Source organism: Pelophylax lessonae (genome assembly GCF_965119305.1).
Source record: "Pelophylax lessonae genome assembly, chromosome: 6".
In the NCBI taxonomy this organism is placed as follows: Eukaryota; Metazoa; Chordata; class Amphibia; order Anura; family Ranidae; genus Pelophylax; species Pelophylax lessonae.
The window spans coordinates 75,273,947-75,301,880 of NC_138773.1; the positions used below are offsets into that span (position 1 = coordinate 75,273,947).

At 45.5% G+C, this 27,934-nt stretch overlaps 1 protein-coding gene across 2 annotated transcripts in view; it reads left to right on the plus strand.

The window, feature by feature from the left end:
- The first annotated feature begins 271 nt into the window (after positions 1–271).
- TBC1D24 (TBC1 domain family member 24) overlaps positions 272–27,934 on the plus strand; it is a 107,314-nt gene continuing 79,651 nt past the window's right edge. For both annotated transcript variants that reach the window (XM_082260023.1, XM_082260024.1), the window contains exon 1: positions 272–356. The gene's annotated coding sequence lies outside the window, so the exon portion shown is untranslated. The remainder of the gene's footprint in view (positions 357–27,934) is intronic.

Genomic DNA, 27,934 nt, shown 5'->3' on the forward strand with positions numbered 1-27,934 from the left:
ACATGTTGGGAGAGAGCTGGCTGCACGCATGCGCCAACTAGCGGACTTGGTCTCGAGGCGCTGGGTGGGCGGGACAATCCGCTGCCTGACAGCTTGAAATACAATGGAGGTGTGGAGCAATGTAGAGGCAGGGCCACGTGGTTGATTGACAGCTCAGAGCCACTCACTCCATATAGGGTAGGTAGGTGAGGGGCGGGGCTTTCCTGAATGAATGGCAGGCGCTGTGTTACGTGAGGGGCGTGGCCTGTAGTTGTCAGTGAGGAGAGAGGAGGGGGCGGTATAAGTGAAGACGGAATAGCAGAGCGGTGATCAGCCTATAGAGGGGAAAGAAGCTGGGGGAGGCCGCTGTGTATCAGGTATGGGAAGGGGGTGGGGGTCTGTGTACCCGGGAAAGGTGTGCAGGAAACACAATATACACGGGGATACAATTCCTAGGGGATGTGAAGGAATATGGGGAGGTATACCATCCCTGGGTGTATATATGGAGGTATACCATCCCTGGGTGTATATATGGAGGTATACTATCCCTGGGGGTGTATATAGGGAGGTATACTATCCCTGGGTGTATATAGGGAGGTATACTATCCCTGGGTGTATATATGAGAGGTATACTGTATATGGGGAGGTATACTATCCCTGGGGGTGTATATAGGGAGGTATACTATCCCTGGGGGTGTATATAGGGAGGTATACTATCCATGGGGGTGTATATGGGGAGGTATACTATCCATGGGGGTGTATATGGGGAGGTATACTATCCCTGGGAGTGTATATAGGGAGGTATACTATCCCTGGGGGTGTATATAGGGAGGTATACTATCCCTGGGGGTGTATATAGGGAGGTATACTATCCCTGGGTGTATATATGAGAGGTATACTATCCCTGGGGGTGTATATAGGGAGGTATACTATCCCTGGGGGTGTATATAGGGAGGTATACTATCCCTGGGGGTGTATATAGGGAGGTATACTATCCCTGGGTGTATATAGGGAGGTATACTATCCCTGGGGGTGTATATAGGGAGGTATACTATCCCTGGGGGTGTATATAGGGAGGTATACTATCCCTGGGGGTGTATATAGGGAGGTATACTATCCCTGGGGGTGTATATAGGGAGGTATACTATCCATGGGGGTGTATATGGGGAGGTATACTATCCATGGGGGTGTATATGGGGAGGTATACTATCCCTGGGAGTGTATATAGGGAGGTATACTATCCCTGGGGGTGTATATAGGGAGGTATACTATCCCTGGGGGTGTATATAGGGAGGTATACTATCCCTGGGGGTGTATATAGGGAGGTATATTATCCCTGGGGGTGTATATAGGGAGGTATACTATCCATGGGGGTGTATATGGGGAGGTATACTATCCCTGGGAGTGTATATAGGGAGGTATACTATCCCTGGGGGTGTATATAGGGAGGTATACTATCCCTGGGGTGTATATAGGGAGGTATACTATCCCTGGGGTGTATATGGGGAGGTATACTATCCCTGGGGGTGTATATGGGGAGGTATACTATCCCTGGGGGTGTATATGGGGAGGTATACTATCCCTGGGGGTGTATATAGGGAGGTATACTATCCCTGGGGTGTATATGGGGAGGTATACTATCCCTGGGGGTGTATATGGGGAGGTATACTATCCCTGGGGGTGTATATGGGGAGGTATACTATCCCTGGGGGTGTATATGGGGAGGTATACTATCCCTGAGTGTATACTGTATATGGGGAGGTATACTATCCCTGGGGGTGTATTTGGGGAGGTATACTATCCCTGGGGGTGTATATGGGGAGGTATACTATCCCTGGGGGTGTATATGGGGAGGTATACTATCCCTGGGGGTGTATATGGGGAGGTATACTATCCCTGGGGGTGTATATGGGGAGGTATACTATCCCTGGGGTGTATATGGGGAGGTATACTATCCCTGGGGGTGTATATAGGGAGGTATACTATCCCTGGGGTGTATATGGGGAGGTATACTATCCCTGGGGGTGTATATGGGGAGGTATACTATCCCTGGGGGTGTATATGGGGAGGTATACTATCCCTGGGGGTGTATATGGGGAGGTATACTATCCCTGGGGTGTATATGGGGAGGTATACTATCCCTGGGGGTGTATATAGGGAGGTATACTATCCCTGGGGTGTATATGGGGAGGTATACTATCCCTGGGGGTGTATATGGGGAGGTATACTATCCCTGGGGGTGTATATGGGGAGGTATACTATCCCTGAGTGTATACTGTATATGGGGAGGTATACTATCCCTGGGGGTGTATTTGGGGAGGTATACTATCCCTGGGGGTGTATATGGGGAGGTATACTATCCCTGAGTGTATACTCTATATGGGGAGGTATACTATCCCTGGGGTGTATATTGTATATGGGGAGGTATACTATCCCTGGGGGGTGTATATGGGAGGTATACTATCCCTGGGGTGTATATGGGAGGTATACTATCCCTGGGGTGTATATGGGGAGGTATACTATCCCTGGGGTGTATATGGGGAGGTATACTATCCCTGAGTGTATACTGTATATGGGGAGGTATACTATCCCTACTATCCCTGGGGGGTGTATATGGGAGGTATACTATCCCTGGGGTGTATATGGGGAGGTATACTATCCCTGGGGTGTATATGGGGAGGTATACTATCCCTGAGTGTATACTGTATATGGGGAGGTATACTATCCCTACTATCCCTGGGGGGTGTATATGGGGAGGTATACTATCCCTGGGGGGTGTATATATACACAGATAGCTAAAAACATCAATGGTGTCATTGGGAAATGATCTGAGAGGCAGAAATTGCTCAGGGAACCCCCAGCAACCTCAGGAGGAATCCTGGTTGGGAATCCCTGCTCTAGGTGTATACTGTATATGTGTATACTGTATATGTTTTTCAGGCAAGGCACTTTTTGGAATTCTGCACAATCTCCAGACACCTCATTCTATAATGTAGAAGATGAAATGAATAGTTTTACATATTACAGCAGCATCCACACAGGTAGGACACTCAGCATGCGATGCGATTTATTCTTACAAAGCACATATACCCATACACTGATACTGACTGCTATTCTAGCGTTTCTCTTCTCCCTCACTCAGCTACAATGACCCCGGTGCTGGTGGTGAGGGCAGGAGATGGGTAAACAAGGATACTATACAGGCACCCTACCTTCTTATTAACCAATGATGGTATTAGTTTAGGATGCATGGCCCCCACAGTGCACAGGGTCGTAATCCCACACAATATAAACCTGTTTGCTGGCTTGTTGACGTTTTTTTGGCAATTCAGTTTCTAAGCATTTTTCAAGGCGCCCCCGAAGAATCCAGAAGGCACCCTGGTTGAAAAAGGCTGGTGTAGACTATCCCTGGGGTGTATATTGTCTGTGGAATATAAAGTGTATATTAGGTGTACTGTATATTGTGTGTGGAATATATACTGTATATGGGGTGTATATTGTGTGTGGAATATATAGTGTAAATTGTGTCTGTGGAATATATATATATATATTAGTGTGTAATATTTACTGTATATGGGGTGTATAGTGTGTGTGTGGTATATAGTGTATATGGGGTGTGTGTGTGGAGTTTACTATATGGGGTGTATAGTGTGTGAAATATATAGTGTATATGGGGTGTATATTGTGTGTGGTATATATATTGTATATGGGGTGTAAATGGTGTGTGTGTAATATATACTGTATAGTGTGTGTGTATTAGTGTGTGTGTGTGGTATATATGGGGTGTATAGTGTGTGTGTGTGTGTGTGTGTGTGTGTTTATCTAGTGTAAATGCGGGGTGTGTGGAATATATAGTGTATATGGGGTGTACATTGTGTGGAATAAATAGTGACTTCTGTGTATGTGAACATTTTGCTGTCAGTAAAGTCTCCCATGAATTGGGAGCCCCATTCATCCCGCAGTGGGTGTTAGCGGAGACGCGGTGTGTACACGCGGCTGTGTTAGCGAGGACGTGGTGTGTACACGCGGCTGTGTTAGCGAGGACGTGGTGTGTACACGCGGCTGTGTTAGCGAGGACGTGGTGTGTACACGCGGCTGTGTTAGCGAGGACGTGGTGTGTACACGCGGCTGTGTTAGCGAGGACGTGGTGTGTACACGCGGCTGTGTTAGCGAGGACGTGGTGTGTACACGCGGCTGTGTTAGCGAGGACGTGGTGTGTACACGCGGCTGTGTTAGGATTGGCTGAGACGACAGCGTGGCGCCATTGGCTCCTGCTGCTGTCAATCAAATTCAGTGAGCCAGTCAGGAGAAGGGATGAGCCCAGACCGCAGCTCAGTGTCTGAATAGACACAGGGAGCTGTGACCTGGCTCAGGTGCCCCCATAGCAAGCTGCTGGCTGTGGTGGCACCCGACAAGAGGGAGGGGACAGGAGCAGAGAAACGGGAGCCCAGAAGAGGATCCGAGCCACTCTGCAAAACCACAACCAGGAAAGTATAACATGTTTGGTATTTTTAACCAAAGAAAAATTAGACTTTACAATCACTTTAACCACTTAAGGACCGGAAGGATTTACCCCCTTAATGACCAGGCCATTTTTTTTTTTGCGATACGGCACTGCGTTACTTTAACTGACAATTGCACAGTCATGCGACGCTGTACCCAAATAAAATTGATTTACCTTTCCCATCACGTCCACTGGACCCGCTGATTGGCCAATCTGCGCGTGCACGCCCCCACTATCTGTTGCACGAAGTGACATACAGGTACATCATTTTGCGTAACAGAGCCGATCTGCCACAGTAAGACTACGGCGGCTGGTTGGCAAGTGGGTAAGGAAGATGAAAAGGAATTTAGGGAAAAGTCCAGGAACTTCTTTTGCCTTTGTTCCTGCTCCTCAGGACTACATACCCCATAAACCCACTTTAAATGCTCGTGTGGGACCCCCCTGTACCCCCCAGGCTGCTTGTGCATCTATGACCATAAAAAAAACATTTTACGAAGCTGCACAGTTTTTAGGCTTGGTTTCCACTAGTGCGACTTGCGGTGCGACTTGACACATGTCAAGTCGCACAGCAAGTCAAAACCCATTGTTTTCAATGGGGCCTGTTTCCACTACCGCGGCTTCAGTTGCCGCGACCTCAAAAGTAAATCGTGTACTACTTTTCAGCGCGACTTCCCTCTATATATGAGGGACAAGTCTAATTGAAGCCGCGGTTTACTTTTGCTACGAAGTCGTGCTAGAAGTAGCACGACTTCGTAGCCGCACTCGTGGAAACCGAGGCTTAATACCTTTTGGGGCCCCTTGACTGCAAAGTCTATTTTCTAGAAAAGGTGAACTGTGCCTTTTTTTAACCACTTGCCGACCAGCCGCCGCAGTTATACGGTGTCAGGTTCCCGTGAATCGCCGTACCTGTATGGGGGGAGCCAGGGGGGGAAGCCGATCCATGGGGTCGGCGGTTGCCACCGGCCATCCACGATCGCTCCCAATGAAGGAAGAATGGCGGTCTGCTGATGTAAACACAGCAGACCGTTGTTCTCTCAGGAATCGGCACAGAGCGCCTGTGATCCTCCTATTTAGGAATTGATTTCACAAGCCCATCCCCTTACAGTTAGACAACACCCCCTAGGCTCACCTTTAACCCTTTCAGCACCCCTGGGTTAACCCCTTCCTTTCCAATGTCATTATTGCATGAACAGTGCATATTTTTAGCACTGATTACTGTATTAATGTCCCCCCACCCCCCCCCCCCCCCAAAGTGTCAAACGTCAGTTAGGGGTCCGATCTGTCCGCTGCAATTTTGCAGTCCTGCTAAAAAATTGCAGATTGCCGCCATTACTAGTAAAAAAAATTTAAAATGACAAATCTTTTCCTAGTTTCTAGACGCAATAACTTTTGCGCAAACCAATCAAAATACGCTTATTGGGATTTTTTTTTTTTACCAAAAATATGTAGCAGTATACAAATTGGCTTAAATTGATAAAAAATTTTGATCATACATTTCTATAGCAGAAAGTGAAAAATATTGTTTGTTTTCCTTTTCAGAATTGTTGCTCCCCTTTTTTCTTTTTTTTTTTTATATAGCGCAAAAAATAAAAATTGCAGGAGTGGTCAAATACCACCAAAAGAAAGATCCATTTGTGGGGAAAAAATAGGTCCTAAATTTTTATTTGGGTGCAGCGCCGCACAAACGCGCAATTGTCAGTTAAAGTAACGCAGTGCCAAATCACAAAAAATGGTCTGGTCATTAACCACTTAAGCCCCGGAGGATTTGGCTGCTAAAGGACCAGGGTTTTTTTTGCGATTTTTTTTTTTTTTTTTTTTTTTTTTTTTTTTTTTTTTTTTTTTTTTTTTACTGCGTGACTTTAACGGACAATTGCGCGGTCGTGCGACGCTGTACCTAAACGAATTTGACGTCCTTTTTTTCCCACAAACAGAGCTTTCTTTTGGTGGTATTTGATCACCTGTGCGATTTTTTGATCACGCGCTATAAACAAAAAAAGAGCGTAAATTTTGCAAAAATAACAATATTTTTCACATTTTTTTATATGAAATTCCCCAAAAAAAAAAGTAAAAATCAAAATTTTTTAACATTTTTCGGCCAATTTGTTTTATGCTACCTATGTTTGGTAAAAAAAATCGCAAAAAGCGTATTTTGATTGGTTTGCGCAAAAGTTATCGCGTTTACTAACAAAGAGAAAGATTTTTGTCATTTTTGGTGTTTTTTTTTTTTAACGCGTAATGGCGGCGATCTGCGATTTTTTTTTTTCGGTACTGCGACATTGCGGCGGACAGATCGGACCCTTGACTGACATTTTTGACACTTTTGGGGTTACCAGTGACATTACTACAGTAATCAGTGCTATACATATGCACTGTTACTGCAAAAATGACACTGGCAGGGAAGGGGTTAACTTTATTGGACAGGGAGGGGTTAAGTGTGTCCTAGGGGCGTGATTCTAACTGTGTAGGGACATTCCTATTGGTGTAAAAGCAAAGATCAACCGTTCTACATAGTAGAACGGACAGATCTTCACTTTTACACAGGGAGAACTGACAGGCAGCTTGTTTACACAAGCCGCTCTGTCTTTCTCCCTTCACAGGAGCGATCGCAGTGTGACTGGCGGACATCGAGTCCGCCGGTCACACGCACTGACTTGCCTGTGAAGGAGCCGCGGCGGGCGCGCGCCTCGGCGGGCGCGCGCCCGCCCGCGATAGGCTCGCAAGTCAGTGACAGGCGAGTGACGTACCGATACGTCACTCTGCCTGGCCGGGGCTGACCGCCGCAGTATATAGTCGTGCGGCGGTCGGCAACCGGTTAAGGGGTAAAACCTTCCGGTCCAGAAGTGGTTAAAGCAGAACTAAACCCTGCTATTCCTTACAGGCGGTCAGGAACAAAGAAGCAGCTCAGTTTCAGTTCTGCAGGAGATTACAAATGGGCAGTTAAAGAGATTGTAAAACTTCTTCTTTTTTTTTTATTAGCCACTTCAATACCGGGCACTTTCACCCCCTTCCTGCCCAGACCAATTTTCAGCTTTCAGCGCTCAAACCATGCTGCACTGTACCCATATTTTCATTTTTATCTTTTTTTTTTCTCCTTTTTTAAATTTCTGTTATAGAATTTTGCAAATAAGGCCCCTTTCACACATACGGTCCGTTTGTCCGTTTTTCATCCATCCGTTGACGGATGAAAAACGGACATCAATGTATCTCTATGTAAAAACTGATGACAACGGATGATCATCCGTTTTCATCCGCTTCCTTCAATGTCCGTTTTTTTGAAGGTATGAATGCCCTATTTTTCATCCGTCAAAAAAAACGAATCGGACGACAAACTGATGACGACGGGACGACAAACGGATGGAAAACGTTTGGAAAACTGATACATTTTGACGTGACTGAACTGAAGGGACCATATCTGTGAAAGGGGCCTTAGTAAGTTTTCTACTTCACTGATTGGCTGGCATCTGTTGTAGGCATCTCTGATAGGGGCTGTGCTGATAATCAGTGCACATACTATACTAGCACATTATGTGACACTTTACCTCCAAACGAAGCCCGCATCGTCCCCACTGGCGGTCGAATCCATCTTCAGCCATCTTCCTTCCTGATCTGTGGACTCCGACTATGCTACTGGCCGGAAGCCGTGTGATGTCACTCCCCGTCACAGGGCTCTGAAGAAACGGTACGGGCGGCTGTTCCTTCAGAGCGCATGCACCGATGACGTCATCGGCTGCATGAAATATAAATATCTCCTAAACAGTGCAAGTTTAGGAGATATTTACAGTACCTATAGGTAAAAGTTATCAGTGTGGTTTACGGTTTTCAACCACTTTAACCAGTTTCATTCAGTAAAAATGGGTTGCTTATGCCAATGAAATTGATTGGTATAAGCAATCATATTGTGTTTAAAAAAAATATATATATATATATATATATTCCCTAGCATAGCACAGTGATATATGATAACGCTGTACTGCACTGGTGACAGTATGTAAAAACAACATTTTTATTTATTTTCCAAATCGTGACAAAAAAATAAAAACTTCAAAAAACTCGCCATGCCTCTTACTAAATACCCAGGACTGTCTACTTTGAAAAAAGGGGTAATTTGGGGGGTATTTGTACTGTGCTGGCATTTTCAGGCCTGAAGAAATTAGGGGAAAATGCACAGAACGCAGGAAAACACGTATGCAGAAACTCATCCAGACTGCATTCCTGTGGCGTGAACTGGTCCTAAATGTTGAGTCGTACAATTGGAATCACCTTGGCCAGCATTAAGAATCCTAACTTTATGACCTTGTGGGAGGGGCAGAGACACAAAGCGTTGCACTAAAGATTACCTTCATTGTTTCTGAGGTGTGAGAAGGTGGCAGGAGATTCAACCCGGCTAGTACCGATCTGAAAATCAATATCTGTTGTGGTCGGAATGGACATTTAACCGCCGTTAGGCTCCTTTCACACGGCCGCTCCGTGTGAAAGGTCCGCTGCGGGACTTTTTTTTTTTTTTCTTCCACGGAGCGGATGACATTTGTGTCATCCGCTCCGTGTGCCCGCATATCATCCCATCCGTTTGCGGATGATATGCGGACATAATGTAAGTATATGGCACTGCGGATGTTAGCGGATGACACCGCTGACATCCGATTTTCCTTCCTTTCCGTTTTTTACACAGAAGGAAAAATGGGGTTCTGTTCCATTCCTAAAAACGGAACAGAACTGACAGGAGGAAAATCGGGTGTCAGCGGATGGTATTCCGCTGACACCCGCAGTGCCATTCACTTACATTATGTCCGCAAATCATCCGCAAACGGAAGGGATGATTTGCGGACACACGGAGCGGTCGTGTGAAAGGAGCCTTAAACATTGCTTATGATGTTTTTGTAGCATTTGCCGTCCTGATTTGTGCAGGCTTAGCTTTCTTATAATGGAATTCACATGTCTTCCATTAATGAGTGACTCACAGAAGTCAAATTCAATTTTACAGAATCAGAACTTTGGAGCTTATTCTGTGCAATGACCTCTTTATAGCCATAAAGAAGTAAACAAGTTGTGGAAGAACGTCTACTGATTCCCCATACTAATAGTCAGCTATCAGGCCTTGGTTGTACCTATTGTAATATCTGCCAGAAGGCCTTGTCTGTAGGTCAAAGGTTAGCCGTTGGAGAGAAACCGATAAGATGTGATAGTTTTTTTCCTTTTGTAAGCTTATTTAAATCATGCGAATGGACTTGTTTGTGAATATATATATATACAGTGGGTACGGAAAGTATTCAGACCCCCTTAAATTTTTCACTCTTTGTTATATTGCAGCCATTTGCTAAAATCATTTAGGTTCATTCTTCTTCCTCATGAATGTACACATAGCACCCCATACTGACAGAAAAACACAGAATTGTTGACATTGTTGCAGATTTATTAAAAAAGAAAAACTGAAATATCACATGGTCCTAAGTATTCAGACCCTTTGCTCAGTATTTAGTAGAAGCCCCCTTTTGATCTAATACAGCCAGGAGTCTTTTTGGGAAAGATGCAACAAGTCTTTCACACCTGGATTTGGGGATCCTCTGCCATTCCTCCTTGCAGATCCTCTCCAGTTCTGTCAGGTTGGATGGTAAACGTTGGTGGACAGCCATTTTTAGGTCTCTCCAGAGATGCTCAATTGGGTTTAAGTCAGGGCTCTGGCTGGGCTATTCAAGAACAGTCACGGAGTTGTTGTGAAGCCACTCCTTCGTTATTTTAGCTGTGTGCTTAGGGTCATTGTCTTGTTGGAAGGTAAACCTTCGGCCCAGTCTGAGGTCCAGAGCACTCTGGAGAAGGTTTTTGTCCAGGATATCCCTGTACTTGGCTGCATTTATCTTTCCCTCGATTGCAACCAGTCGTCCTGTCCCTGCAGCTGAAAAACACCCCCACAGCATGATGCTGCCACCACCATGCTTCACTGTTGGGACTGTATTGGACAGGTGATGAGCAGTGCCTGGTTTTCTCCACACATACTGCTTAGAATTAAGGCCAAAAAGTTATATTTTGGTCTCATCAGACCAGAGAATCTTATTTCTCACCATCTTTGAGTCCTTCAGGTGTTTTTTAACAAACTCCATGCGGGCTTTCATGTGTCTTACACTGAGGAGAGGCTTCCGTCGGGCCACTCTGCCATAAAGCCCCGACTGGTGGAGGGCTGCAGTGATGGTTGACTTTCTACAACTTTCTCCCATCACCTGACTGCATCTCTGGAGCTCAGCCACAGTGATCTTTGGGTTCTTCTTTACCTCTCTCACCAAGGCTCTTCTCCCCCCGATAGCTCAGTTTGGCTGGATGGCCGGCTCTAGAAAGGGTTCTGGTCGTCCCAAACGTCTTCCATTTGAGGATTATGGAGGCCACTAGTGCAGCAGAAATCTTTTTGTAACCTTGGCCAGATCTGTGCCTTGCCACAATTCTGTCTCTGAGCTCTTCAGGCAGTTCCTTTGACCTCATGATTCTCATTTGCTCTGACATGCATTGTGATCTGGAAGGTCTTATATAGACAGGTGTGTGGCTTTCCTAATCAAGTCCAATCAGTATAATCAAACACAGCTGGGCTCAAATGAAGGTGTAGAACCATCTCAAGGATGATCAGAAGAAATGGAAAGCACCTGAGTTAAATATGAGTGTCACAGCAAAGGGTCTGAATACTTAGGACCATGTGATATTTCAGTTTTTCTTTTTTAATAAATCTGCAACAATGTCAACAATTCTGTGTTTTTCTGTCAGTATGGGGAGCTATGTGTACATTCATGAGGAAGAAGAATGAACTTAAATGATTTTAGCAAATGGCTGCAATATAACAGAGTGAAAAATTTAAGGGGGTCTGAATACTTTCCGTACCCACTGTGTATATGTGTGTGTGTGTGTGTGTGTGTGTGTGTGTGTGTGTATATGTATATATATATATATATATATATATATATATATATATATATATATATTAGTGTGTTTTATACTGGCATGCTCTATGCAATCATTTTGCACTAAAACAACCCTGATCCTCCGCTTTTGGGGTCCATCACTGATGTTCCTGGCTCTTCCTCTTTAGCCGGTATCCCTCTTAGGAAGCTGCTTCCAATGGGGGCACTCGTGTGGGCTCTATCCTGACCCGTGCTGTCTGCATCCAGACACAGACAGCGGGGCTCGGCCCAATCCCCCTCCGCTCCCTCATCACAGGCTTTTATGGATGCAGTGTTTCTTGCCTGCTATCAATCTGCCCAGTGAGGAGGAAGAGTGTAGAGCCGCTGCACTCTGGCACAGTGCTGGATTGAGCTTGGGCTCAGATAAGTACAAGTACCAGTTCACACCATAGAAACACAGTCCGGATGCGTTCCAGATGCTTTTCTGCAATGCTCGTTTTTGATGCAGTCCAGTGCATTTTTTTTTTTCCCCTCTTTTTTTTCTTAACCTTAAATAAGGACATGTGTGTTCCAGTGCAGGAAAAAGGCAGCATGTTCTGCCCTGCCCTGTGTGTCCTGAGTGGACGGGCGATCTTCTGGGATCTAGGTGGCCCGAGCGGGTACCTGTCAAATCTAGGTACCCCCCCCAAAAAAAAAGACATGCCAAATGTGGCATGTCAGGGGGCCTTAAAGCGAAAGTTCCATTTTTGGGTGGAACTCTGCTTTAAAGGATTCCCCCACATTAAAGTGATCCTAAAGTCAATAAAAAAAACAAGCTTCTACTTGGCTGCTCTGTGCAGTGGTTTTGCACAGAGCTACCCTAATCTTCCTCTTCTTGGGTCCCCTGCTGGCGCTCCTGGCCCCTCCTTTCTGCCTAATACCCACAGAGCAAGAAGCTTGCAATGGGGGCTCCTAAGCCATGGCTCTGTGTGTCCATTCACACATGGATCACCCTCTCTTAATTGGCCCAGCAGTGGGGGGGGCTAAATTTCCGAGGGGCGGCATTATCTCCCACAAGTGGGGAAGGGTACCTGTCAAATGCATGAAGGTAAAATAACCTTCAGTAAAAAAAAAACGCCCCCCCTTACTATTTACCTAAACATCATCTCGATTCAGCGATATGTATGAGAGCAGCTGCTCTCCCAGCTCTCTGCCTTGTCATTGGCTCAAAGACCACAGCCGAAGCCATTCCCCACTGCTGTCAATTACAGCCGATGTGGGGGGATGTCCTATGGGCACACGTGAGGCTTGGAAGCAAGCTTGCATGAGTGCCCCATAGTGAGCAGCTTGCTGTGGGGGCACTGAGCAGAGGGGAAGGACCAGGAGAAGGGACAAGAGAAGAGGAGGTTCTGGGATGCTCTGTGCAAAACCACTGCACAAAGCAGGTAAGTATATTCTGTTTGTTACTAAAGGAATTTTTTGATTGTCACTTTGAAAACTTCCCTGAGTCCATTCCCTGTTCAGCGCTGTGTTTATCTGTTGCAGCTCTTCTCCCCTCTTCCTGTATTCACTGAAGGCTCTGACAGCAGCGGGAGCCATCAAATCCAGTGAGGAGAGAGCGGAGTGCAGAGCCAAGCTACACTTTGTATGCATACAGCCTGGCTCAGGAGCGAGCCTGCACAAGTGCCCCCATAACACATGGCTTCCTATGAAGGCACACTCAGAAGTTGAAAGTGCCTGGGGGATCCCAGAGGAGGAGGTAGGGGGCTGCTCTGTGCAATATCGCTTTAAGGCCTCTACGGGAGTGGGTACCTAGTTTTGACAGATACCTACTCCAACCACCTAGGTGATGGGAGCGGAAGTTCTCCCCTCCCCAACCATATTATTGTTGGGTTTTATTTGTTTTTTTTTAGAGCTGGCGATAGGCTGATCTTTAAAAGTGACCTGGGCGGCTTTACAGCCACCCCATCGCTTTTACGAATGTGAGCAGGAACTCAGTGGTCCAGAAGTGGACCCAAGGTTTTAGTTTTAGATAGAGCAAGGAATATTTAAACTATTAACCCTCTCTTTGCCCTGATGACTATTGGCAGTAGGACAGAAAGTGATGCAAGTTTCCACTGGAACATACAGTAATTGGACAGGGAAACCTTCTAATGCAGATAACTGTTCCAGTGACAGCTAAGAGTGGATATTTCATCATTTTGAGGAGATTTCCTATCGCTTCCTGTTGTCCCTGGGACAGGAAGTAAACAGTAATATCCCCAACAGGGCTCAGACTAAAAACTGGCAGGTGTGTAGCCTTTCCCCACTCCTCTATCCATCAAATAACCGTTGCGAACAAAGCACAGGTGGCGTTGATGGGTAAAGGAATTTAATTGGATTTTTATGTGGATTGCATACACCAGCGTTTTTCAGCCAGGGTGCATTCTGGGTTCTTCATTGCTGCCATGGTAAAATGATTAAAAATTGGCCCAAATTGCCCAAAATTGTCAACAAGCTGGCAAGTGAATGAAGCCAATCTTTTTAGTTACGCAAAGCCATGGGTTTTCATTGTGCAGCAATACAACCTGCCACCGGCATCCTAACAAACCATGACATTATCGACTGAGAAGGAGCTCTTCAGGTGCGCCTGCTCTGTCCCTTTCCATCAGCACTGGGGTCAGTGTGGCAGAAGAGAAACATTGGATTACTAGACAGCACAAGTGTGCAAAGGTGTATTTGCTTTGTAAGAATAAACCACCTCTAATGTTGGGAGTCCAGATGTTGCTGCGCTATGTAAAGCTATTAGTTTAGTTTTTTTTATTTTTTAAAATGGGGGGGCCTTGAGATTGTGCAGAATTTTTAAAGGGTGCCTTAACTAAAAGACGTTGGCATACGCTGTGACACCAGATAAGTCTGTCCTTCTCCTTAACAGCTGCACCCTGCGACGCTGTCTGCTTTGAATTGATAGCATCAGTCTGCTGGCTCTGCCCTTTAGCTCAACTTCATCTCTTTTGGGGTGATTCTCTTGAGTGAATAGGTATGATAGAGGCCAGTAAACATCAGACATACCCAGTGCCTCCACCCTATAAAAAACCAGGGCAATTTTAGCAAAGGGGGTGCTTCATTGATGATTTCTTTTGTCTGATGTGTTATATCTGTGAGTCAAAAACCATTTCTCCAAATTCACTTCTATAGTCGTTCTACCACAGGAAAGGAAGGACGCTGCTTTATGATTTTCTGTGTGATCTGGAACATCTAGAACTTTTATACCTCGTTTCCACTGAGCGGTATGGTTCGGTAAGGTACGCAATTTTTGCTGTTTCCATTTTCAAAAGTTGTGAATGGTTCCCTAATTCCGAACCGTACCGTACCACTTTTTTGGGACCCTTTCGTTGGGATATCAAGCACATTAGTACTGTACAAACAGGGTGGAGCTACACTGTTGAGGTACTGTTGGCGATGGAAACGCAAGGCTCATCAAGGTGTACCGTTCCGAACCGTACCGCTCAGTGAAAACGAGGCATAAGTGACACTAAAAGATATCCCTAAGGCCCCTTTCACATGAGTTGCCCAATCGGACCCTTTATTGCCCTTTATGAAGTGGCGTGCGTAAACTGACATGTCAATTTACATCTGCTGACATCCAATCTGATCTGCTAAAAACAGATGGGATGGGGATTTGTTTCCCCGTCCATTGTGCGGATTGGATGGCAGTCGGGTGGAATTGGACAACGTTCTGTTTACATTCGGGCCGCCCATAGAGGAGAGCTGTCTGTGTCCATTCTGTGTAAGCGGAGCGAACACAGACCAGCCATTCTCCTGCTCAGCCAAGATCAGTGGACAGATTCCCTGCTGAGCAAGCTGACTCCTGGGGGAGTCTGCCCCATGTGAAAGGGGCCTACGCTGGCCATAGATGGATTGGAATAATCCATCCATGGCTGTTCCCGTTCAAGAGTGGTCGATCTAAGGACTGACTGCTCTCCAATGGGCTTGTTGGAAATTTTTCTTCAATTAGAGCTGAAGTTGTGTTTAAAAAAAAAATAAAAATTGTATACTCCCCTAGGTGGAAGGAGTATCCATCCAATGCTGCATCTGTCCCCAACGGCTCTGTAGTGGGAACTGAGCGATCAAACGCCACTGATCACTCAGTTCTACTCCTCCGCTCTGAGCAGAGACTGTCTGCGGCTCACTGGAGGACTTGGCTGTGGGGGGGGGGGGGGGCGTTGGGGTTGACTCAGGGGCTGACTCAGAATTGCTGTGAGGCTGAGCCAGGTACCAATTCAGGCTTCTGGGCATATACCGACCATATGGTCAGGATCTGGACCGGCTCTGTGATGTCAACCAACATCGAACTTTAGCTTGCGCTTAGCTGAAAACTGATCACAGGAGTGCAAAACAAGCTGCAGTTCTCTGATCCAAAGCAGAAGTCCAACCAAAATCGCTTTGGCCATACTTAGTGCATTTTAGGTAAAACAAAATTCCAGTTGCTGTTCCTTCCCTGCCCCAACAGGGAGTCCTCTGAGAGCAGTGGGAGCCATTGGTTCTTGCTGCTGTCAGTCAAGTCCTGTGAGTAGGGAGCAGGGCGGGCTGTGTGTCTTGGGATGCCCACAGCCCGTCTCAAGAGTGCATCCGCAAGTGTGCCACCATAGAAAGCTGCCTCCTATGGTGGTACACATAGAGGCAAGCAGAGGGCACCAGAAGAGGGAGTAAAGAGACAGAGCAGGTAGGTAATCTTTTTGTAGTTTAGTGGGAAAAAAAAAATTGACTTTTACAACCTTTTTTAATTCTCCATACACACTACTTATTGGCTCAGTAATCAATTTTTCATCAAATCATTTCTTACTGTGTTTTCTGCACCCTTGTAATGTCCTCTCTAAGCTCTATAAGCATTCCCAAAACCACAATAGTAACTAAAATCAGTCTGTATATACAGTAAAGCATGCTTGTTATACTCACTGTGGAACCCAAAGGGGTTAATCCTTTGCATTGTGTATAAAGTCTGTTTGATCCTGTCTTCTCTGATCCTCCCCTTCTTTTACTGTTATCAAAAAATTCCCTGATATTTACAGAGCCAGGGGCTGGACTGCACATGCTCAGTTTGGTGGGTATTGCTAAAGAGTTTTTTTTTTTTTTTTTTCTTGGGAGGGTGCATGTGATCAAGTAGGGGGCCAATCGGCACTGTCCAGACAGAGGATAATGGGAAAATGAATACTCCTCTCACAAGCTTTACTAGTGACAGATGCAAGTCACAAGACTGCTATATACTGCTAAGAAAAGGTATTTTAGCCATTTATATTTACTAAAATAATGGCATTTCCATGTTCTGTGTACTGTGGGAGACCAGATATAGGGAATGCAGGTCCTGGGTTTAGTAACACTTATTAATGGGTCGTTTAGAATTTATTTTTAGTGTTGCTTTACTTGTGCATTGAATTTCTCCATGAAAAATAGCCATGTACTTCCTATGCCTAGGCACTCCTGTACCTTTACTCTCATAATTGCACAGTATAGATTTATTTTATTTTTGCGTCTAAGCACAGATATTTTCCAGCCATTTTTCCCTGGATATAGACCTGTCCATAAATACTGTGCTCAACCACTTGTGTATTCCTCTTCCAATCAATATACTCTGGTGATATTTTCCCAGTTTAACTATTTTCGTATAAGAAAGACAGAATGGTCTTTTAGCGCTCAGCCACAGCGGAGTAGCAGCCTGACCATTGCTAGTATTGAATTTCCGATCCTCACTAGCAGGCTGCGGCAATGTGTAGTGACTTCTAAAGCCGGCAACTATTTCTGGGATGATCGAACTGTATTTAATCCCATTACAGGGTTTCATCGAATGGTGCAATGATTCTGTAATGGATCTGCATCGTGCCTGGTTACCCCCTCCCTCTGCCTATTGTGACCGCTGGGCAAGAGGGAGCCAGATCATTCATGCCTAGGATACGATTAGAGCAAAATATGTATAGGACAGTGTGTGTGTGTGTGTGTGTGTGTGTGTGTGTGTGTGTGTGTGTGTGTATATATATATATATATATATATATATATATATATATATATATATATATATATATATATATATATATATAATAGTACCTTTAAGTATTCGGCCCCCTTGAACTTTTCGAACTTTTGCCACATTTCAGGCTTCAAACATAAAGATATAAAACTGTAATTTTTTGTGAAGAATCAACAAGTGGGACAATCATGAAGTGGAACGAAATTTATCGGATATTTCAAACTTTTTTAACAAATAGAAAAATTGGGCGTGCAAAATTATTCTGCCCCCTTACGTTAATACTTTGTAGCGCCACCTTTTGCTGCGATTACAGCTGTAAGTCGCTTGGGGTATGTCTCTATCAGTTTTGCACATCGAGAGACTGAAATTTTTGCCCATTCCTCCTTGCAAAACAGCTCGAGCTCAGTGAGGTTGGATGGAGAGCGTTTGTGAACAGCAGTTTTCAGTTCTTTCCACAGATTCTCGATTGGATTCAGGTCTGGACTTTGACTTGGCCATTCTAACACCTGGATATGTTTATTTGTGAACCATTCCATTGTAGATTTTGCTTTATGTTTTGGATCATTGTCTTGTTGGAAGACAAATCTCTGTCCCAGTCTGAGGTCTTTTGCACACTCCATCAGGTTTTCTTCCAGAATGGTCCTGTATTTGGCTCCATCCATCTTCCCATCAATTTTAACCATCTTCCCTGTCCCTGCTGAAGAAAAGCAGGCCCAAACCATCATGCTGCCATGCTGCCACCGCCATGTTTGACAGTGGGGATGGTGTGTTTAGGGCAGCCTTTTTCAACCAGGGTGCCGAGGCACCCTGGTGTGCCTTGGGGTTTCTTCAGGGGTGCCTCAGCAAAATGCCCCAAATATTTCCCAAAAATTGTATACAAGGCAGCGGGTGGATGAAGCCTGCCTTTTACGTTACACAAAGTCACAGGTTTTCATTGTGCACCGTTACGGCCCTCTAGCTGCCGAACTGCTAATGACCAATGACATCATCAGTTGATAAGGAGGATGTCAGTCGCCTGAGTAGCATGCTTGTTTGACCCTCCCCTGCTTCTCTCCATAAGTTTTGGGGTCATATTAGCTGAGTGATGAAGAAAAACTGAGGAAAAAGAGAAACATTGGAAGTACTAGTCAGTACCAACTTGTACCTCTAACGTTGGACATCCTACGTGTGTGGATGTTGCTGCATTATGTAAAACTTTTAGGATGGGGTGCCTCGAGACTGTCCATAATTACTGGGGTTTGCCTCGGCTGAAAAAAGGTTGAGAAACACTGGTTTAGGGTGATGAGCTGTGTTGCTTTTACGCCAAACATAACATTTTGCATTGTTGCCAAAAAGTTTGATTTTGGTTTCATCTGACCAGAGCACCTTCTTCCACATGTTTGGTGCGTCTCCCAGGTGGCTTGTGGCAAACTTTAAACGACACTTTTTATGGATATCTTTAAGAAATGGCTTTCTTCTTGCCACTCTTCCATAAAGGCCAGATTTGTGCAGTATACGACTGATTGTTGTCCTATGGACAGAGTCTCCCACCTCAGCTGTAGATCTCTGCAGTTCATCCAGAGTGATCATGGGCCTCTTGGCTGCATCTCTGATCAGTCTTCTCCTTGTATGAGTTGAAAGTTTAGAGGGACGGCCAGGTCTTCGTAGATTTGCAGTGGTCTGATACTCCTTCCATTTCAATATTATCGCTTGCACAGTGCTCCTTGGGATGATTAAAGCTTGGGAAATCTTTTTGTATCCAAATCCGGCTTTAAACTTCTCTACAACAGTATCTCGGACCTGCCTGGTGTGTTCCTTGTTCTTCATGATGCTCTCTGCGCTTTAAACGGACCTCTGAGACTATCACAGTGCAGGTGCATTTATACGGAGACTTGATTACACACAGGTGGATTCTATTTATCATCATTAGACATTTAGGTCAACATTGGATCATTCAGAGATCCTCACTGAACTTCTGGAGAGAGTTTGCTGCACTGAGAGTAAAGGAGCAGAATAATTTTGCACGCCCAATTTTTCAGTTTTTTTATTTATTAAAGTTTGAAATATCCAATAAATTTTGTTCCACTTCATGATTGTGTCCCACTTGTTGATTCTTCACAAATTAGTTTTATATCTTTGTTTGGAGCCTGAAATGTGGCAAAAGGTTGAAAAGTTCCAGAGGGCCGAATACTTTTGCAAGGCACTGTATGCATGTATGTATGTATGTATGTATGTATGTGTGTGTGTGTGTGTGTGTGTATATGTATATGTGTGTGTGTATATATATATATATATATATATATATATATATATATATATATATATATATAATATATATAATATATATATATATATATGTGTGTGTGCGCATCTGTATATATGTGTATATAATATATATATGTGTGTGTGTGTGTGTGTATGTATTTTTTATTTTTTTTTTTAATAGGGAGATGATATCGACCAAAAAAAAACATTACACGAATGTTCTATATTAGGTTGCAGTTCATTAAGTAAAATAAGTATTTGATCCCCAAGCAAAACATGACTTGGTGGAGAAACCCTTGTTGGCAAGCACAGAGGTCAGACGTTTCTTGCAGTTGGTTACCAGGTTTGCACACATCTCAGGAGGACTTTTGGTCCACTCTTCTTCTTTAAGGATTTCGAGAGGATAGAAGATCTGTAAAGTGATTGATTGTTATTTAAAAAAAGACTTTACAAACCTGTTATACTTTCCTTCTCAGTTCTTGTTGGGTTTTGCACAGAGTGGCTCAGATCCTCCTCTTCAGTCCCTCTTTACTGCTCCTGGCTCCTCCCTCCTGTCGAGTGCCAACAGCAAGCAGCTTGCTATGGGGCACCCGAGCCAAGCCACAGCTCCCTGTGTCCATTCAGACACTGAGCTGCAGGCCGGCCCCCTGCTCCCTCTCTCTCCTGATTGGCTAACTGACCTTGACAGCAGCGGGAGCTGCTGGCACTGCTGCTGTCTCAGCCAATCAGGAGGGAGAGTCCCGGACGATCGAGGGACTCGTGGACATCGCTGGATAGAGATCGAGCTCAGGTATGTAATGGGTGAAAACCTTCTGACTTTAAAACCCCTTGAAGGTTTCTTGGCTGTCTCCTGGCAACTGGAAATTTCAGTTTTTTTACTCGCTGAACTGCAACTCAATTTATAATATTTGTATTGTTTTTTTTTTTTTTTTTTTTTTTCTGGATTTTTGGTTGATATTCTGTCTATCATTTCAAATACACCTATGATATAAATTATTGACCCTTAATTTCTTTGTAGGTGGGCAAGCTTACAAAATCTGCAGGGGATCAAAAAAAAAGTTGTGTGTGTCTGTCTCATCTTTATCTCCCCAAAATATCATCTCTATCCATCCGAAGGTCATATTTGCTTATGATGCACTCTAATTCCTGTTTTTCCATAATGATTGTGCTATATTGCACTTTCTTGCAATTTCTATGCATCTACTGACATCTACTAAAAACAATGTACTTCCTATGTACGTAATCTCTTCTCATCAATTGTTTAAAATTTTGCAAAATAATAGCACTGCTGCATTTATTACAACTATATTGAACTGTATTTAATACAGTTACCATATGGAGAAGCAAGTATGTAAAAATGCTGGCAGACTTGCCTAACCTGTGCTGGGCCGGGCTCCTATGCTAACAGAGTATAAAGAAGCAGAGTTTGTGTTAAGTGTGTCATACTAAGGCCTCATGCACAATGGCTTATTGTAAAAGCTGTTTCTCCTGACAGGGGGAATCGGCTTTAAAAACTCACCTAAGCTGCGTTTTTTTTTTTTTTTCATTGGCCAGAATTTTTTTTTCTCTATCGCTCATTGACAGACGTAGTCTTCTTGATTCTCAAGAGCTGGGTTATGTTGTCTCCGCAGGAGTAGGACTAGGCAGAATGACAAAAACGTTCTGGCTCCACCCTAGGGGGCAGTCCCTGAGGGTATATCCTCCCTCTCTCTGCTACAGGGAATCAGTTTTTTTCTGTCTAGTCAGGAGTAAGGACCTAAGTTCCTTGCTGGGATCTTTTGGTCCTGGCAAGACTTTTTTTCTTTAAGAAAAAGACATTTTTTAGGTAGTTTTCTCCAGTGTTTTTTTCCTGTGAGATCTTCAAGCAAAGATGCCGGACTGGGCGACACTTGTGGTCACCCCAGCCGGCCTACGAGCGCGTGCAGACCAGGCATTGCGCTTGGTCGGCCGCGACATATTCAAGTAAGTATGCGGGGCCGGGCGACGGGCTGGATGTGAATCCAGTGGTCACCCCGGTCTCTGCCTAAAAGCGCGTGCAGACCAGTGCGCTGAGTCGGCCGCGACGGAGTCCCAGTAAAGGGACTAACTTTGCGAGTTAAAAGCTCGCTTGGACGCCAGGACCAGAGAGTCGAGGCGTCCACAAACCCCCACCTCGGTGGAGAGGGTATTATGAAGAGAGGGTGCCTGTCGGTTCGGTATGGTGAGTAAAACGTTCCCTTTTTTTCCTCATTTATGAGGCAGTATATATTATGGGCCCCTCCATATATGGTCAGTATATATCTGACACTTACAAGTCCCCCTTGTAATACAGCAGGTGTTGTGGGAAGTGGACTTGGTTCAAGAGCTAACACTCTACCCAGCAGACTGTAACATTACAGCAAACATAGGAGGTATAATCCTACCTTATGTGCAGTGTATCTCTGTAGATCCATATGTCACCTCTCAGCAGAGTGCAGGTGGATGTGCTGGGAAGACGATATCGGCGGTCCGCCGCCATTTTGCCGTAGACCGAATGCATGTATGTCCTCAGGTCACGCCGGCCGCCATGTTTTTGGAGTCTTATGTCTCTTCTATGGGGGCGGCCATGTTTTGTGAGCCCAGCTTCCTCGTGGAGGGCTGGGAACGCCGGAAGGCGTACACAGGGGGCGGAGCCACGCCTTCTGCCCGGGAAAAAGCAAACAGCTCCTTCCAGTCTGTGTAAGACAGACGCTGGCTGCAGTTTGTTGGAAACTACACTGCATCGGTTGGTGAGCCTTGGGGGTCCCTCTCTCTCTCTCTCTGGGTTGAGAAGCAGGTACTCTGAGGGGCGCTATTGCGCTAGGGGGAGACACACAAAAAAAAAAAAAAAAAAAGAAAAGTTTTTTTGTTTATTGCTGGCAAAAGTGTCCTGTATTAACATGGACCCTGCCACTCATGTATCTCCTCCGGATCCCCTCGAGGGGTCTGCGGGATCCTCCAGCACCCCATTGACAATTGAATCTTTGTCAGCCATTATGGAAACTTTTGTGTCCCGGGTGGAAGTGGCTTGTCAGGGACAGGGCGCAAGAAAGCGACCCCCGCCTAACCCCTTATTATCTGAAACCTCGGATTCAGACTCTGAGCCTATTTCTGCAGTTGCAGGTACTTCATCTGGGATTGGTGTCTCGGGTCCTGTCTCTTCAGACAGTGAGGAGGATGTTTCGGCATCAGCCATAGCCCGAGAGGAAGCGTTGGTAAACGCACTCATTGTATCTGTTCAAGAGACTTTAAGGTTACAGGGTATTCCATCAGAAATAGCTGAAACTGAGATCCCTTTTGGGACTAAAAAGCGCATCAAAGTGGCAAAGGTTTTTCCATTGCCCAAATGTTTTGGCAATCCAATCGATGAAGAATGGCGTCTGCCAAAACGCACTTTTAATATTTCCAAACGCATTGACAGGCGTTATCCGTTTGAGGAAACCCTTATTAAGAAATGGACAGAACCACCTGTGGTGGATTCACCAATTGCTAGATTGAATAAAGCCACGGTTATTCCTTTGGAAGACGCTCCGTCTTTTAAAGATCCAGTGGATCGCAAGATAGAAGCTATGTCTCGCACCATGTTTTCCTTGATTGGATCAGCTTTCAGGCCAATAATTGCTATTGGTCTGGTTTCGCAGGCTGTAACTGAATGGACCAAGTGGTTACGTCGGGACTTAGAAGAAGTCCCTCAGGCGGTATCAGATTTGTTGGAACAAATGATACAGGGGTTACAGTTTGTATGTGATGCGGCGTTAGACGCCACTCCATTAATGGCGCGAGCATCAGTCTCAGCAGTGGTTCTCAGGCGCACACTGTGGCTAAAAGGTTGGATAGCCGACCAAGGTTCCAAGAAAGCATTGGCTAATATCCCCTTTTCAGGAGAACGTCTATTTGGAGCCAACTTAGATGAGATCATTAAGGATCTCACCGGTGGAAAAAGCACCTTTTTACCGCAAAATTTTAAAGGTAGAGGAACTCGTCAAAGACGAGGGCCTTCTTTTTCTGCTCACAAGAGGTTTTTTCGTCCAGCGGGTGAAAAAACTAAGTCCTCCAAGCCTCCTGCAGGAGGCATCAGGGGTCGTTGGTCGGGCAAGCAAAAGCCCGCCCCCTCCAGACCTGAAGATAAACCATCCAAAGCCTGAAGGTGCGCCCCCACCCATAACTGGGGTGGGGGGACGTCTTCGCCGGTTCCCGGATCCATGGCTTTCCAGAATCCCGGACAAATGGGTTTGCGAAGTCATAAAGTCAGGGTACAAGATCGAGTTTCGATCTCTCCCACCGGCGCGATTCTTCCCTTCCAATATCCGACTATCTCCGGATCGTCTAGAAGATCTGCGGAGAGCAGTCACAGATCTACTACAACAAGGAGTGGTAGTCCACGTTCCTTGGACAGAACGGTTTCAAGGGTTTTATTCAAACCTGTTTACAATACCCAGGAAAGAGGGCAAAGTGCGTCCAATTCTGGACTTAAGAGCACTCAATTCTTTCGTCAACATAAGAAGATTCAGAATGGAGTCCATTCGCACGGTAGCAGCCTTCCTGCATCCAGGGGATGTCCTAGCGTCCATAGACATCAAGGACGCCTATCTTCACATTCCCATTTTCGCAGGACATCAGCGTTTTCTACGCTTTTCCGTAGAGGAGAACCACTATCAGTTTGTGGCGTTACCTTTCGGTCTCGCCACGGCTCCGCGGGTCTTCACAAAAGTGTTGGCCCCAATGTTGGCACTTCTGCGCCAAAGAGGTATATCGATTCTAGGTTACCTAGACGATCTTCTGCTTCATGCAGAGTCTCCTCAGACCTTGCTACAAAACATAGAAATTACTATGATTTCTTTACAGGAATTCGGGTGGCTGGTGAACCAGCAAAAGTCCTTTCTGGTTCCCACCCAGAGGCTCGAATATCTGGGTCTAATTCTAGACACAGTCAGGACAAGAGTGTTTCTTCCGGTAGGGAAACTTCGAAAGATTCAATCAGCAGTCCAGTTGTTACTGTCCAACAGCTGGTCTTCCCTTCGGACTTGCATGAGGGTTCTGGGGTTGATGGTGGCTTCATTCGAAGCAGTCCCATTTGCCCAGTCCCATACCCGAATTCTTCAGCAAGAGATTCTCCTCAGATGGAATCGGAATCCGGAATCCCTGGACAATCAGATACGATTGAGCAAACAGACCAGAGAGTCTCTGGTTTGGTGGCTTCGGTCTCCAATGCTCAGCCAGGGAAAGTCATTTCTGCCAATATATTGGACGATAGTGACCACGGATGCCAGTCTATCCGGATGGGGAGGAATTCTCGGTCAATTATCTGCCCAGGGACTTGGGTCCCCGGAAGAATCCAGATTACCGATAAATGTATTGGAACTGAGAGCGATCAGACTTTGTCTGATTCACTGGACCGAGCAGCTCCAGGGCAGCCCGGTTCGGATCCAGTCGGACAATGCCACGGCCGTGGCTTATGTCAATCACCAGGGGGGCACCAAGAGTGTCCGAGCGGCCAAAGAAGTGGCTTGCATTCTTCGCTGGGCGGAACGATTTGTTCCAGCAATCTCTGCGGTGTTCATTCCGGGGGTGGAGAATTGGCAGGCAGATTATCTCAGCCGTCAGACCCTGGATCAGGGGGAATGGTCCCTCCATCCAGACGTTTTCCACCAGTTGTGCCTACGGTGGGGCACCCCGGATGTGGATCTGTTGGCATCACGATTCAACAGGAAAGTTCAGAGATTCGTGGCTCGCTCCCGCGATCCTCTAGCAGAAACCGCAGACGCACTGATCGCCCCGTGGGGGCAATACCAGCTAATATATGCCTTCCCTCCTCTCGCGTTACTGCCAAGACTTCTTCGCAGGGTAGAGGAGGAAGGAATCCCAGTAATCCTGGTAGCTCCGGACTGGCCTCGTCGAGCTTGGTACGCCGACATGGTCAGACTGGTGGCGGACGTCCCGTGGAGACTTCCTCTCAGAGAGGATCTACTGTCTCAGGGACCGATCTTCCATCCTGCTTTACGATCGCTGGCTTTAACGGCCTGGCTATTGAGACCCAGGTGCTGAAAGACAAAGGTTTGTCAGCTTCAGTTATTCCTACTCTAGTTGAAGCAAGGAAAGCGACTTCCAGAAAGATTTATCATCGCACATGGAAGTCCTACATTGCATGGTGTGAACCTTTGGGGTTCCGTCCTCGGTCTTATTCGATTAGTCGAATATTGGCTTTTCTGCAACAAGGGGTTGAGCAGAAACTGGCCTTGAGTACTATCAAGGGTCAGGTCTCAGCATTAGCCATCTTCTTTCAGAAGCCTTTGGCTACTCATTCCTTGGTGCGGAATTTCATCCAGGGGGTGCGACATCTGGCTCCGCCAGTGCGCGCGCCGTTACCCCCCTGGGATCTTAATTTAGTGTTGTCGGTTCTTCAGAAACCTCCCTTTGAAGATATTAGGGAGATTCCTCTACCCACGTTGTCCCAGAAGGTGGCCTTCTTGGTGGCTATTACTTCTGCACGCAGGGTGTCAGAACTGGCCGCATTATCTTGTCGTTCACCATATCTGGTGGTTCATAGAGATAAGGTGGTTCTTCGTCCGAATCCATCCTTCCTACCAAAAGTAGTTTCAGAATTTCATCTGAATGAAGAAATTGTATTACCTTCCCTGTGTCCTAAGCCCAGTCATCCTCGGGAATTTGCTTTGCACTCCTTGGATGTGGTCCGGGCGATCAGGGTATACTTGAAAACGACAGACTCGTTTCGCAAGACGGATTCACTTTTTGTGATCCCAGATGGACCCAAAAAGGGGTTGCCTGCATCTGCCGCGACCATTTCCAGATGGATCAGACAGACGATAGTGCAGGCTTATTCTATTAAGGGTCGGGAGCCCCCGTTCCCTGTTAAGGCGCACTCCACTCGGGCACTTAGTGCGTCATGGGCCTTTCGCCATCAGGCGTCAGTGGTCCAGGTGTGCAAGGCGGCTACCTGGTCGTCGGTGCATACCTTCTCCAAACATTATAAAATTGATGTAATGGCATCGTCTGATGCCTCATTTGGCCGCAAGGTTTTGCAGGCCGCAATTTGAGGAGACCAGTGGTCTACCTCGAGGGTTTTTTTCCGTTGGAAAATTTTTTCTTTAGTCTCATTCTTTGTTTATAATGAGCCTTTAAAACTTCTAGTTTGGCACCGGTTGGGCCTACTAGATTGGATTTGATTTTGTCAATCCCACCCCTCATTTGTGGCACTGCTTCTGGATGTCCCAGCTCTTGAGAATCAAGAAGACTACGTCTGTCAATGAGCGATAGAGAAAAATGGATTTTTGTAAGAACTTACCGTAAAATCCTTTTCTCTTAAGCTCATTGACAGACGTAGTACCCGCCCCTCTATCATTGAGTTGGGTTGGGTTAATTTCTCTGTACTGCTTTAAACAGAACTGATTCCCTGTAGCAGAGAGAGGGAGGATATACCCTCAGGGACTGCCCCCTAGGGTGGAGCCAGAACGTTTTTGTCATTCTGCCTAGTCCTACTCCTGCGGAGACAACATAACCCAGCTCTTGAGAATCAAGAAGACTACGTCTGTCAATGAGCTTAAGAGAAAAGGATTTTACGGTAAGTTCTTACAAAAATCCATTTTTTTTTTTTTTTCTGGCTATTGAAATGAATAAGGCTAAATTCACATATAGGCGTTTTGGGGTGTTTTTCTGCTCTAGGATCAGCTCAAAAAATGCCCAACAAGACAAATCCTATTCATTTCAATGGCCCCTGTTCACACCTGAGCGTTTTAACGTTTTAAGCAAAACGCTCAAAAAAGTACATGAGCTTCTTTTTGGGCAGATTACAGGTGTTTTGTATTTTTTCCATTAGTTACTTGTCAACCTAAAAACGCCTGTAAATGGCAATGCCAAGATGTGAACGTAGCCTAAAAGCTGAATTGCTAAACACACCTAGCGTTTAGGCACTGTTAACCATGCCAAGCGTTTTTCTGCCACAACTCTGCTGCTCTTGGACTGATGGTGTTTTTTTTTTTTTTTTTTTTTCCTGCTTCTAAACTTTCTGGCCACTAAACACTGTAACGGAACCTCAACCCACACTGTACTTGTGGACTTCCGCCAGTATACTGCTTCCTCCCTGTTGTGAACATAGATATCAGATTTTCCCAGCCACCCCATACAAAGCTAGCCGACAACTTAGCTTGTACTGGAATCTTCTCCCTTTATTGAACAGTTTCACACTCCATTTTACACATGAGCACATCCCCCCCCCCTCCTGATCAAATTACCCCATCAGGTCAGGGGTTGCCTGACTACATTATCCTATGCAGAAGAAATTGTATAGAGAAATATAATTATCTAAAGAACAACCAACACAAACGGTATAC